The sequence below is a fragment of the Ascaphus truei genome, chromosome 3 (assembly GCF_040206685.1).
Source record: "Ascaphus truei isolate aAscTru1 chromosome 3, aAscTru1.hap1, whole genome shotgun sequence".
NCBI lineage: Eukaryota > Metazoa > Chordata > Amphibia > Anura > Ascaphidae > Ascaphus > Ascaphus truei.
This window is the reverse complement of record NC_134485.1, coordinates 434,747,036-434,759,808: the sequence shown is the minus strand read 5'-3', so window position 1 is coordinate 434,759,808 and position 12,773 is coordinate 434,747,036. Positions and strand designations below refer to the sequence as shown.

Sequence of the window (12,773 nt, the reverse complement as noted above, 5' to 3'; positions counted from 1 at the left end):
CCCCCCCTGCACTCTCACACACAGCTCTAACCTCCGTGCCCCCCCCCTGCATTGTCACACACAGCTCTAATCTCTGTGCCGTGCCCCCCCCTGCACTGACTCACACACAGCTCTGACCTCCGTGCCGTGCCCCCCCCTGCACTCTCACACACAGCTCTAATCTCCGTGCCGTGTCCCCCCTGCAGTCTCACACACCGCTCTAACCTCCGTGCCGTGCCCCCCCCTGCACTCTCACACACAGCTCTAATCTCTGTGCCGTGCCCCCCCCCTGCACTCTAACACACAGCTCTTATCTCTGTGCCGTGTCCCCCTGCACTCTCACACACAGCTCTAATCTCTGTGCCGTGCCCCCCCCTGCACTCTCACACACAGCTCTAACCTCCGTGCCGTGCACCCCCCCTGCACTCTCACACACAGATCTAACGTCCGTGCCGTGCCCCCCCCTGCACTCTCACACACCGCTCTAACCTCCGTGCCGTGTCCCCCCTGCAATCTCACACACAGCTCTAACCTCCGTGCCATGTCCCCCCCTGCACTCTCACACAGCTCTAACCTCCGTGCCATGTCCCCCCCTGTGTATTGTATTGCTGGGATAACGCGGTGTGTATTGTATTGCTGGGGTAACGCGGTGTGTATTGTATTGCTGGGGTAACGCGGTGTGTATTGTATTGCTGGGGTAACGCGGTGTGTATTGTATTGCTGGGGTAACGCGGTGTGTATTGTATTGCTGGGGTAACGCGGTGTGTATTGTATTGCTGGGGTAACGCGGTGTGTATTGTATTGCTGGGGTAACGCGGTGTGTATTGTATTGCTGGGGTAACGCGGTGTGTATTGTATTGCTGGGGTAACGCGGTGTGTATTGTATTGCTGGGATAGCACGGTGTGTATTGTATTGCTGGGATAACGCGGTGTGTATTGTATTGCTGGGGTAACGCGGTGTGTATTGTATTGCTGGGATAACGCGGTGTGTATTGTATTGCTGGGGTAACGCGCTGTGTATTGTATTGCTGGGGTAACGCGGTGTGTATTGTATTGCTGGGATAACGCGGTGTGTGTGTATTGCTGGGATAACGCGGTGTGTATTGTATTGCTGGGATAGCACGGTGTGTATTGTATTGCTGGGATAACGCGGTGTGTATTGTATTGCTGGGGTAACGCGGTGTGTATTGTATTGCTGGGGTAACGCGGTGTGTATTGTATTGCTGGGATAACGCGGTGTGTGTGTATTGCTGGGATAACGCGGTGTGTATTGTATTGCTGGGATAACGCGGTGTGTATTGTATTGCTGGGGTAACGCGGTGTGTATTGTATTGCTGGGATAACGCGGTGTGTGTGTATTGCTGGGATAACGCGGTGTGTATTGTATTGCTGGGATAACGCGGTGTGTATTGTATTGCTGGGGTAACGGGGTGTGTATTGTATTGCTGGGATAACGCGGTGTGTATTGTATTGCTGGGGTAACGCGGTGTGTATTGTATTGCTGGGGTAACGCGGTGTGTATTGTATTGCTGGGATAACGCGGTGTGTGTGTATTGCTGGGGTAACGCGGTGTGTATTGTATTGCTGGGGTAACGCGGTGTGTGTGTATTGCTGGGGTAACGCGGTGTGTATTGTATTGCTGGGATAACTCGGTGTGTATTGTATTGCTGGGATAACGCGGTGTGTATTGTATTGCTGGGGTAACGCGGTGTGTGTGTATTGCTGGGGTAACGCGGTGTGTATTGTATTGCTGGGATAACTCGGTGTGTATTGTATTGCTGGGGTAACGCGGTGTGTATTGTATTGCTGGGATAACGCGTGTGTATTGTATTGCTGGGATAACGCGGTGTGTATTGTATTGCTGGGATAACGCGGTGTGTATTGTATTGCTGGGATAACGCGGTGTGTATTGTATTGCTGGGATAACGCGGTGTGTATTGTATTGCTGGGATAACGCGGTGTGTATTGTATTGCTGGGATAACGCGGTGTGTATTGTATTGCTGGGATAACGCGGTGTGTATTGTATTGCTGGGATAACGCGGTGTGTATTGTATTGCTGGGATAACGCGGTGTGTAATGTATTGCTGGGGTAACGCGGTGTGTATTGTATTGCTGGGGTAACGCGGTGTGTATTGTATTGCTGGGGTAACGCGGTGTGTATTGTATTGCTGGGGTAACGCGGTGTGTATTGTATTGCTGGGATAACGCGGTGTGTATTGTATTGCTGGGGTAACGCGGTGTGTATTGTATTGCTGGGATAACGCGGTGTGTATTGTATTGCTGGGGTAACGCGGTGTGTATTGTATTGCTGGGATAACGCGGTGTGTATTGCTGGGATAACGCGGTGTGTATTGTATTGCTGGGGTAACGCGGTGTGTATTGTATTGCTGGGATAACGCGGTATGTATTGTATTGCTGGGGTAACGCGGTGTGTATTGTATTGCTGGGATAACGCGGTGTGTATTGTATTGCTGGGGTAACGCGGTGTGTATTGTATTGCTGGGATAACGCGGTATGTATTGTATTGCTGGGGTAACGCGGTGTGTATTGTATTGCTGGGATAACGCGGTGTGTATTGTATTGCTGGGATAACGCGGTGTGTATTGTATTGCTGGGATAACGCGGTGTGTATTGTATTGCTGGGATAACGCGGTGTGTGTATTGCTGGGATAACGCGGTGTGTATTGTATTGCTGGGATAACGCGGTGTGTATTGTATTGCTGGGGTATCGCGGTGTGTATTGTATTGCTGGGATAACGCGGTGTGTATTGTATTGCTGGGGTAACGCGGTGTGTATTGTATTGCTGGGATAACGCGGTGTGTGTGTATTGCTGGGATAACGCGGTGTGTATTGTATTGCTGGGGTAACGCGGTGTGTATTGTATTGCTGGGATAGCACGGTGTGTATTGTATTGCTGGGATAACGCGGTGTGTATTGTATTGCTGGGATAACGCGGTGTGTATTGTATTGCTGGGATAACGCGGTGTGTATTGTATTGCTGGGATAACGCGGTGTGTATTGTATTGCTGGGGTAACGCGGTGTGTATTGTATTGCTGGGATAACGCGGTGTGTATTGTATTGCTGGGGTAACGCGGTGTGTATGGTATTGCTGGGATAACGCGGTGTGTATTGTATTGGTGGGATAACGCGGTGTGTATTGTATTGCTGGGATAACGCGGTGTGTATTGTATTGCTGGGATAACGCGGTGTGTATTGCATTGCTGGGATAACGCGGTGTGTATTGTATTGCTGGGGTAACGCGGTGTGTATTGTATTGCTGGGGTAACGCGGTGTGTATTGTATTGCTGGGGTAACGCTGTGTGTATTGTATTGCTGGGGTAACGCGGTGTGTATTGTATTGCTGGGATAACGCGGTGCGTATTGTATTGCTGGGATAACGCGGTGTGTATTGTATTGCTGGGGTAACGCGGTGTGTATTGTATTGCTGGGGTAACGCGGTGTGTATTGTATTGCTGGGGTAACGCGGTGTGTATTGTATTGCTGGGATAACGCGGTGTGTATTGTATTGCTGGGATAACGCGGTGTGTATTGTATTGCTGAGGTAACGCGGTGTGTATTGATGGGGTAACGCGGTGTGTATTGTATTGCTGGGATAACGCGGTGTGTAATGTATTGCTGGGATAACGCGGTGTGTATTGTATTGCTGGGATAACGCGGTGTGTATTGTATTGCTGAGGTAACGCGGTGTGTATTGTATTGCTGGGATAACGCGGTGTGTACTGTATTGCTGGGGTAACGCGGTGTGTATTGTATTGCTGGGATAACGCGGTGTGTATTGTATTGCTGGGATAACGCGGTGTGTATTGTATTGCTGGGATAACGCGGTGTGTATTGTATTGCTGGGGTAACGCGGTGTGTATTGTATTGCTGGGGTAACGCGGTGTGTATTGTATTGCTGGGATAACGCGGTGTGTATTGTATTGCTGGGGTAACGCGGTGTGTATTGTATTGCTGGGGTAACGCGGTGTGTATTGTATTGCTGGGGTAACGCGGTGTGTATTGTATTGCTGGGGTAACGCGGTGTGTATTGTATTGCTGGGATAACGCGGTGTGTATTGTATTGCTGGGGTAACGCGGTGTGTATTGTATTGCTGGGATAACGCGGTGTGTATTGTATTGCTGGGGTAACGCGGTGTGTATTGTATTGCTGGGATAACGCGGTGTGTATTGTATTGCTGGGGTAACGCGGTGTGTATTGTATTGCTGGGGTAACGCGGTGTGTATTGTATTGCTGGGGTAACGCGGTGTGTATTGTATTGCTGGGGTAACGCGGTGTGTATTGTATTGCTGGGGTAACGCGGTGTGTATTGTATTGCTGGGATAACGCGGTGTGTATTGTATTGCTGGGATAACGCGGTGTGTATTGTATTGCTGGGATAACGCGGTGTGTATTGTATTGCTGGGATAACGCGGTGTGTATTATATTGCTGGGGTAACGCGGTGTGTATTGTATTGCTGGGGTAACGCGGTGTGTATTGTATTGCTGGGGTAACGCGGTGTGTATTGTATTGCTGGGGTAACGCGGTGTGTATTGTATTGCTGGGGTAACGCGGTGTGTATTGTATTGCTGGGATAACGCGGTGTGTATTGTATTGCTGGGATAACGCGGTGTGTATTGTATTGCTGGGATAACGCGGTGTGTATTGTATTGCTGAGGTAACGCGGTGTGTATTGCTGGGATAACGCGGTGTGTATTGTATTGCTGGGATAACGCGGTGTGTATTGTATTGCTGGGATAACGCGGTGTGTTGTATTGCTGGGATAACGCGGTGTGTATTGTATTTCTGGGATAACGCGGTGTGTATTGTATTGCTGGGATAACGCGGCGTGTATTGTATTGCTGGGGTAACGCGGCGTGTATTGTATTGCTGGGGTAACGCGGTGTGTATTGTGTTGCTGGGATAACGCGGTGTGTATTGTGTTGCTGGGGTAACGCAATGTGTATTGTATTGCTGGGGTAACGCGGTGTGTATTGTATTGCTGGGATAACGCGGTGTGTATTGTATTGCTGGGGTAACGCGGTGTGTATTGTATTGCTGGGGTAACGCGGTGTGTAATGTATTGCTGGGGTAACGCGATGTGTATTGTATTGCTGGGATAACGCGGTGTGTATTGTATTGCTGGGGTAACGCGGTGTGTATTGTATTGCTGGGGTAACGCGATGTGTATTGTATTGCTGGGATAACGCGGTGTGTATTGTATTGCTGGGGTAACGCGGTGTGTATTGTATTGCTGGGGTAACGCGGTGTGTATTGTATTGCTGGGGTAACGCGGTGTGTATTGTATTGCTGGGGTAACGCGGTGTGTATTGTATTGCTGGGATAACGCGGTGTGTATTGTATTGCTGGGATAACGCGGTGTGTGTGTATTGCTGGGATAACGCGGTGTGTATTGTATTGCTGGGGTAACGCGGTGTGTATTGTATTGCTGGGATAACGCGGTGTGTGTGTATTGCTGGGATAACGCGGTGTGTATTGTATTGCTGGGGTAACGCTGTGTGTATTGTATTGCTGGGGTAACGCGGTGTGTATTGCTGGGGTAACGCGTTGTGTATTGTATTGCTGGGATAACGCGGTGTGTATTGTATTGCTGGGATAACGCGGTGTGTGTGTATTGCTGGGGTAACGCGGTGTGTATTGTATTGCTGGGATAACGCGGTGTGTATTGTATTGCTGGGATAACGCGGTGTGTATTGTATTGCTGGGATAACGCGGTGTGTATTGCTGGGGTAACGCGGTGTGTATTGTATTGCTGGGATAACGCGGTGTGTATTGTATTGCTGGGATAACGCGGTGTGTATTGTATTGCTGGGATAACGCGGTGTGTATTGTATTGCTGGGATAACGCGGTGTGTATTGTATTGCTGGGATAACGCGGTGTGTGTGTATTGCTGGGGTAACGCGGTGTGTATTGTATTGCTGGGGTAACGCGGTGTGTGTATTGCTGGGGTAACGCAGTGTGTATTGTATTGCTGGGATAACGCGGTGTGTATTGTATTGCTGGGATAACGCGGTGTGTATGGTATTGCTGGGATAACGCGGTGTGTATGGTATTGCTGGGATAACGCGGTGTGTATAGCTGGGATAACGCGGTGTGTATTGTATTGCTGGGATAACGCGGTGTGTAATGTATTGCTGGGGTAACGCGGTGTGTATTGCTGGGGTAACGCGGTGTGTATTGTATTGCTGGGATAACGCGGTGTGTATTGTATTGCTGGGGTAACGCGGTGTGTATTGTATTGCTGAGGTAACGCGGTGTGTATTGTATTGCTGGGATAACGCGGTGTGTATTGTATTGCTGGAATAACGCGGTGTGTATTGTATTGCTGGGATAACGCGGTGTGCATTGTATTGCTGGGGTAACGCGGTGTGTATTGTATTGCTGGGATAACGCGGTGTGTATTGCTGGGGTAACGCGGTGTGTATTGTATTGCTGGGGTAACGCGGTGTGTATTGTATTGCTGGGATAACGCGGTGTGTATGGTATTGCTGGGATAACGCGGTGTGTATTGTATTGCTGGGATAACGCGGTGTGTATTGTATTGCTGGGATAACGCGGTGTGTATTGTATTGCTGGGATAACGCGGTGTGTATTGTATTGCTGGGATAACGCGGTGTGTATTGTATTGCTGGGATAACGCTGTGTGTATTGTATTGCTGGGATAACGCGGTGTGTATTGTATTGCTGGGATAACGCGGTGTGTATTGCTGGGATAACGCGGTGTGTGTGTATTGCTGGGGTAACGCGGTGTGTATTGTATTGCTGGGATAACGCGGTGTGTAATGTATTGCTGGGGTAACGCGGTGTGTATTGTATTGCTGGGGTAACGCGGTGTGTATTGTATTGCTGGGATAACGCGGTGTGTATGGTATTGCTGGGGTAACGCGGTGTGTATTGTATTGCTGGGATAACGCGGTGTGTATTGTATTGCTGGGGTAACGCGGTGTGTATTGTATTGCTGGGATAACGCGGTGTGTATTGTATTGCTGGGGTAACGCGGTGTGTATTGTATTGCTGGGATAACGCGGTGTGTATTGTATTGCTGGGGTAACGCGGTGTGTATTGTATTGCTGGGGTAACGCGGTGTGTATTGTATTGCTGGGATAACGCGGTGTGTATTGTATTGCTGGGATAACGCGGTGTGTACTGTATTGCTGGGATAACGCGGTGTGTACTGTATTGCTGGGGTAACGCGGTGTGTATTGTATTGCTGGGGTAACGCGGTGTGTATTGTATTGCTGGGGTAACGCGGTGTGTATTGCTGGGATAACGCGGTGTGTATTGTATTGCTGGGGTAACGCAGTGTGTATTGTATTGCTGGGGTAACGCGGTGTGTATTGTATTGCTGGGGTAACGCGGTGTGTATTGCTGGGGTAACGCGGTGTGTATTGCTGGGATAACGCGGTGTGTATTGTATTGCTGGGATAACGCGGTGTGTACTGTTTTGCTGGGGTAACGCGGTGTGTATTGTATTGCTGGGGTAACGCGGTGTGTATTGTATTGCTGGGATAACGCGGTGTGTATTGTATTGCTGGGGTAACGCGGTGTGTATTGTATTGCTGGGGTAACGCGGTGTGTATTGTATTGCTGGGATAACGCGGTGTGTATTGTATTGCTGGGGTAACGCGGTGTGTATTGTATTGCTGGGGTAACGCGGTGTGTATTGTATTGCTGGGATAACGCGGTGTGTATTGTATTGCTGGGGTAACGCGGTGTGTGTGTATTGCTGGTATAACGCGGTGTGTATGGTATTGCTGGGATAACGCGGTGTGTATTGTATTGCTGGGATAACGCGGTGTGTATTGTATTGCTGGGGTAACGCGGTGTGTATTGTATTGCTGGGATAACGCGGTGTGTATTGTATTGCTGGGGTAACGCGGTGTGTATTGTATTGCTGGGGTAACGCGGTGTGTATTGTATTGCTGGGATAACGCGGTGTGTATTGTATTGCTGGGGTAACGCGGTGTGTATTGTATTGCTGGGATAACGCGGTGTGTATTGTATTGCTGGGATAACGCGGTGTGTATTGTATTGCTGGGGTAACGCGGTGTGTATTGTATTGCTGGGGTAACGCGGTGTGTATTGTATTGCTGGGGTAACGCGGTGTGTATTGTATTGCTGGGGTAACGCGGTGTGTATTGTATTGCTGGGGTAACGCGGTGTGTATTGTATTGCTGGGGTAACGCGGTGTGTATTGTATTGCTGGGGTAACGCGGTGTGTATTGTATTGCTGGGGTAACGCGGTGTGTATTGTATTGCTGGGATAACGCGGTGTGTATTGTATTGCTGGGGTAACGCGGTGTGTGTGTATTGCTGGGATAACGCGGTGTGTATTGTATTGCTGGGATAACACGGTGTGTATGGTATTGCTGGGATAACGCGGTGTGTATGCTATTGCTGGGGTAACGCGGTGTGTATTGTATTGCTGGGGTAACGCGGTGTGTATTGTATTGCTGGGATAACGCGGTGTGTATTGTATTGCTGGGGTAACGCGGTGTATATTGTATTGCTGGGGTAACGCGGTGTGTATTGTATTGCTGGGGTAACGCGGTGTGTATTGTATTGCTGGGGTAACGCGTTGTGTATTGTATTGCTGCGGTAACGCGGTGTGTATTGTATTGCTGGGGTAACGCGGTGTGTATTGTATTGCTGGGGTAACGCGGTGTGTATTGTATTGCTGGGGTAACGCGGTGTGTATTGTATTGCTGGGATAACGCGGTGTGTATTGTATTGCTGGGGTAACGCGGTGTGTATTGTATTGCTGGGGTAACGCGGTGTGTATTGTATTGCTGGGATAACGCGGTGTGTGTGTATTGCTGGGGTAACGCGGTATGTATTGCTGGGATAACGCGGTGTGTATTGTATTGCTGGGGTAACGCGGTGTGTATTGTATTGCTGGGGTAACGCGGTGTGTATTGTATTGCTGGGGTAACGCGGTGTGTATTGCTGGGATAACGCGGTGTGTATTGTATTGCTGGGGTAACGCGGTGTGTATTGTATTGCTGGGGTAACGCGGTGTGTATTGTATTGCTGGGGTAACGCGGTGTGTATTGTATTGCTGAGGTAACGCGGTGTGTATTGTATTGCTGGGATAACGCGGTGTGTATTGTATTGCTGGGATAACGCGGTGTGTAATGTATTGCTGGGATAACGCGGTGTGTATTGTATTGCTGGGGTAACGCGGTGTGTATTGTATTGCTGGGATAACGCGGTGTGTATTGTATTGCTGGGGTAACGCGGTGTGTAATGTATTGCTGGAATAACGCGGTGTGTATTGTATTGCTGGGATAACGCGGTGTGTATTGTATTGCTGGGGTAACGCGGTGTGTATTGTATTGCTGGGGTAACGCGGTGTGTATTGTATTGCTGGGATAACGCGGTGTGTATTGTATTGCTGGGGTAACGCGGTGTGTATTGTATTGCTGGAATAACGCGGTGTGTATTGTATTGCTGGGGTAACGCGGTGTGTATTGTATTGCTGGGGTAACGCGGTGTGTATTGTATTGCTGGGGTAACGCGGTGTGTATTGTATTGCTGGGGTAACGCGGTGTGTATTGTATTGCTGGGATAACGCGGTGTGTATTGTTTTGCTGGGATAACGCGGTGTGTATTGTATTGCTGGGATAACGCGGTGTGTATTGTATTGCTGGGATAACGCGGTGTGTATTGTATTGCTGGGGTAACGCGGTGTGTATTGTATTGCTGGGATAACGCGGTGTGTATTGTATTGCTGGGGTAACGCGGTGTGTGTGTATTGCTGGGATAACGCGGTGTGTATTGTATTGCTGGGATAACACGGTGTGTATGGTATTGCTGGGATAACGCGGTGTGTATGCTATTGCTGGGGTAACGCGGTGTGTATGGTATTGCTGGGGTAACGCGGTGTGTATTGTATTCCTGGGATAACGCGGTGTGTATTGTATTGCTGGGGTAACGCGGTGTGTATTGTATTGCTGGGATAACGCGGTGTGTATTGTATTGCTGGGGTAACGCGGTGTGTATTGTATTGCTGGGGTAACGCGGTGTGTATTGTATTGCTGCGGTAACGCGGTGTGTATTGTATTGCTGGGGTAACGCGGTGTGTATTGTATTGCTGGGGTAACGCGGTGTGTATTGTATTGCTGGGGTAACGCGGTGTGTATTGTATTGCTGGGATAACGCGGTGTGTATTGTATTGCTGGGGTAACGCGGTGTGTATTGTATTGCTGGGGTAACGCGGTGTGTATTGTATTGCTGGGATAACGCGGTGTGTATTGTATTGCTGGGGTAACGCGGTGTGTGTGTATTGCTGGGATAACGCGGTGTGTATTGTATTGCTGGGATAACACGGTGTGTATGGTATTGCTGGGATAACGCGGTGTGTATGCTATTGCTGGGGTAACGCGGTGTGTATTGTATTGCTGGGGTAACGCGGTGTGTATTGTATTGCTGGGGTAACGCGGTGTGTATTGTATTGCTGGGATAACGCGGTGTGTATTGTATTGCTGGGGTAACGCGGTGTGTATTGCTGGGATAACGCGGTGTGTATTGTATTGCTGGGGTAACGCGGTGTGTATTGTATTGCTGGGGTAACGCGGTGTGTATTGTATTGCTGGGATAACGCGGTGTGTATTGTATTGCTGGGGTAACGCGGTGTGTATTGCTGGGATAACGCGGTGTGTATTGTATTGCTGGGATAACGCGGTGTGTATTGTATTGCTGGGATAACGCGGTGTGTATTGTATTGCTGGGGTAACGCGGTGTGTATTGTATTGCTGGGGTAACATGGTGTATATTGTATTGCTGGGATAACGCGGTGTGTATTGTATTGCTGGGATAACGCGGTGTGTATTGTATTGCTGGGATAACGCGGTGTGTATGGTATTGCTGGGATAACGCGGTGTGTATTGCTGGGATAACGCGGTGTGTATTGTATTGCTGGGATAACGCGGTGTGTATTGCTGGGATAACGCGGTGTGTATTGTATTGCTGGGATAACGCGGTGTGTATTGTATTGCTGGGATAACGCGGTGTGTATGGTATTGCTGGGATAACGCGGTGTGTATGGTATTGCTGGGATAACGCGGTGTGTATGCTATTGCTGGGGTAACGCGGTGTGTATTGTATTGCTGGGGTATTGCGGTGTGTATTGTATTGCTGGGATAACGCGGTGTGTATTGTATTGCTGGGGTAACGCGGTGTGTATTGTATTGCTGGGGTAACGCGGTGTGTATTGTATTGCTGGGATAACGCGGTGTGTATTGTATTGCTGGGATAACGCGGTGTGTATTGTATTGCTGGGATAACGCGGTGTGTGTGTATTGCTGGGGTAACGCGGTGTGTATTGTATTGCTGGGGTAACGCGGTGTGTGTGTATTGCTGGGATAACGCGGTGTGTATTGTATTGCTGGGGTAACGCGGTGTGTGTGTATTGCTGGGGTAACGCGGTGTGTGTATTGCTGGGATAACACGGTGTGTATGGTATTGCTGGGATAACGCGGTGTGTATGGTATTGCTGGGATAACGCGGTGTGTATGCTATTGCTGGGGTAACGCGGTGTGTATTGTATTGCTGGGGTAACGCGGTGTGTATTGTATTGCTGGAATAACGCGGTGTGTATTGTATTGCTGGGATAACGCGGTGTGTATTGTATTGCTGGGATAACGCGGTGTGTATTGTATTGCTGGGGTAACGCGGTGTGTATTGTATTGCTGGGGTAACGCGGTGTGTATTGTATTGCTGGGATAACGCGGTGTGTATTGTATTGCTGGGGTAACGCGGTGTGTATTGCTGGGGTAACGCGGTGTGTATTGTATTGCTGGAATAACGCGGTGTGTATTGTATTGCTGGGATAACGCGGTGTGTATTGTATTGCTGGGATAACGCGGTGTGTATTGTATTGCTGGGGTAACGCGGTGTGTATTGTATTGCTGGGGTAACGCGGTGTGTATTGTATTGCTGGGGTAACGCGGTGTGTATTGTATTGCTGGGATAACGCGGTGTGTATTGTATTGCTGGGATAACGCGGTGTGTATGGTATTGCTGGGATAACGCGGTGTGTATTGTATTGCTGGGATAACGCGGTGTGTATTGTATTGCTGGGGTAACGCGGTGTGTATTGTATTGCTGGGGTAACGCGGTGTGTATTGTATTGCTGGGATAACGCGGTGTGTATTGTATTGCTGGGGTAACGCGGTGTGTATTGCTGGGGTAACGCGGTGTGTATTGTATTGCTGGAATAACGCGGTGTGTATTGTATTGCTGGGATAACGCGGTGTGTATTGTATTGCTGGGATAACGCGGTGTGTATTGTATTGCTGGGGTAACGCGGTGTGTATTGTATTGCTGGGGTAACGCGGTGTGTATTGTATTGCTGGGATAACGCGGTGTGTATTGTATTGCTGGGATAACGCGGTGTGTATTGTATTGCTGGGATAACGCGGTGTGTATGGTATTGCTGGGATAACGCGGTGTGTATTGTATTGCTGGGATAACGCGGTGTGTATTGTATTGCTGGGGTAACGCGGTGTGTATTGTATTGCTGGGATAACGCGGTGTGTATTGTATTGCTGGGATAACGCGGTGTGTATTGCTGGGGTAACGCGGTGTGTATTGTATTGCTGGGATAACGCGGTGTGTATTGCTGGGATAACGCGGTGTGTATTGTATTGCTGGGATAACGCGGTGTGTATTGCTGGGATAACGCGGTGTGTATTGCTGGGATAACGCGGTGTGTATTGTATTGCTGGGATAACGCGGTGTGTATGGTATTGCTGGGATAACGCGGTGTG

General features: G+C 49.3%; 1 protein-coding gene across 1 annotated transcript in view; it reads left to right on the top strand.

The window, feature by feature from the left end:
• Window positions 1–12,773, top strand: part of MAN1A2 (mannosidase alpha class 1A member 2) — a 163,478-nt gene that overhangs the window by 63,869 nt on the left and 86,836 nt on the right.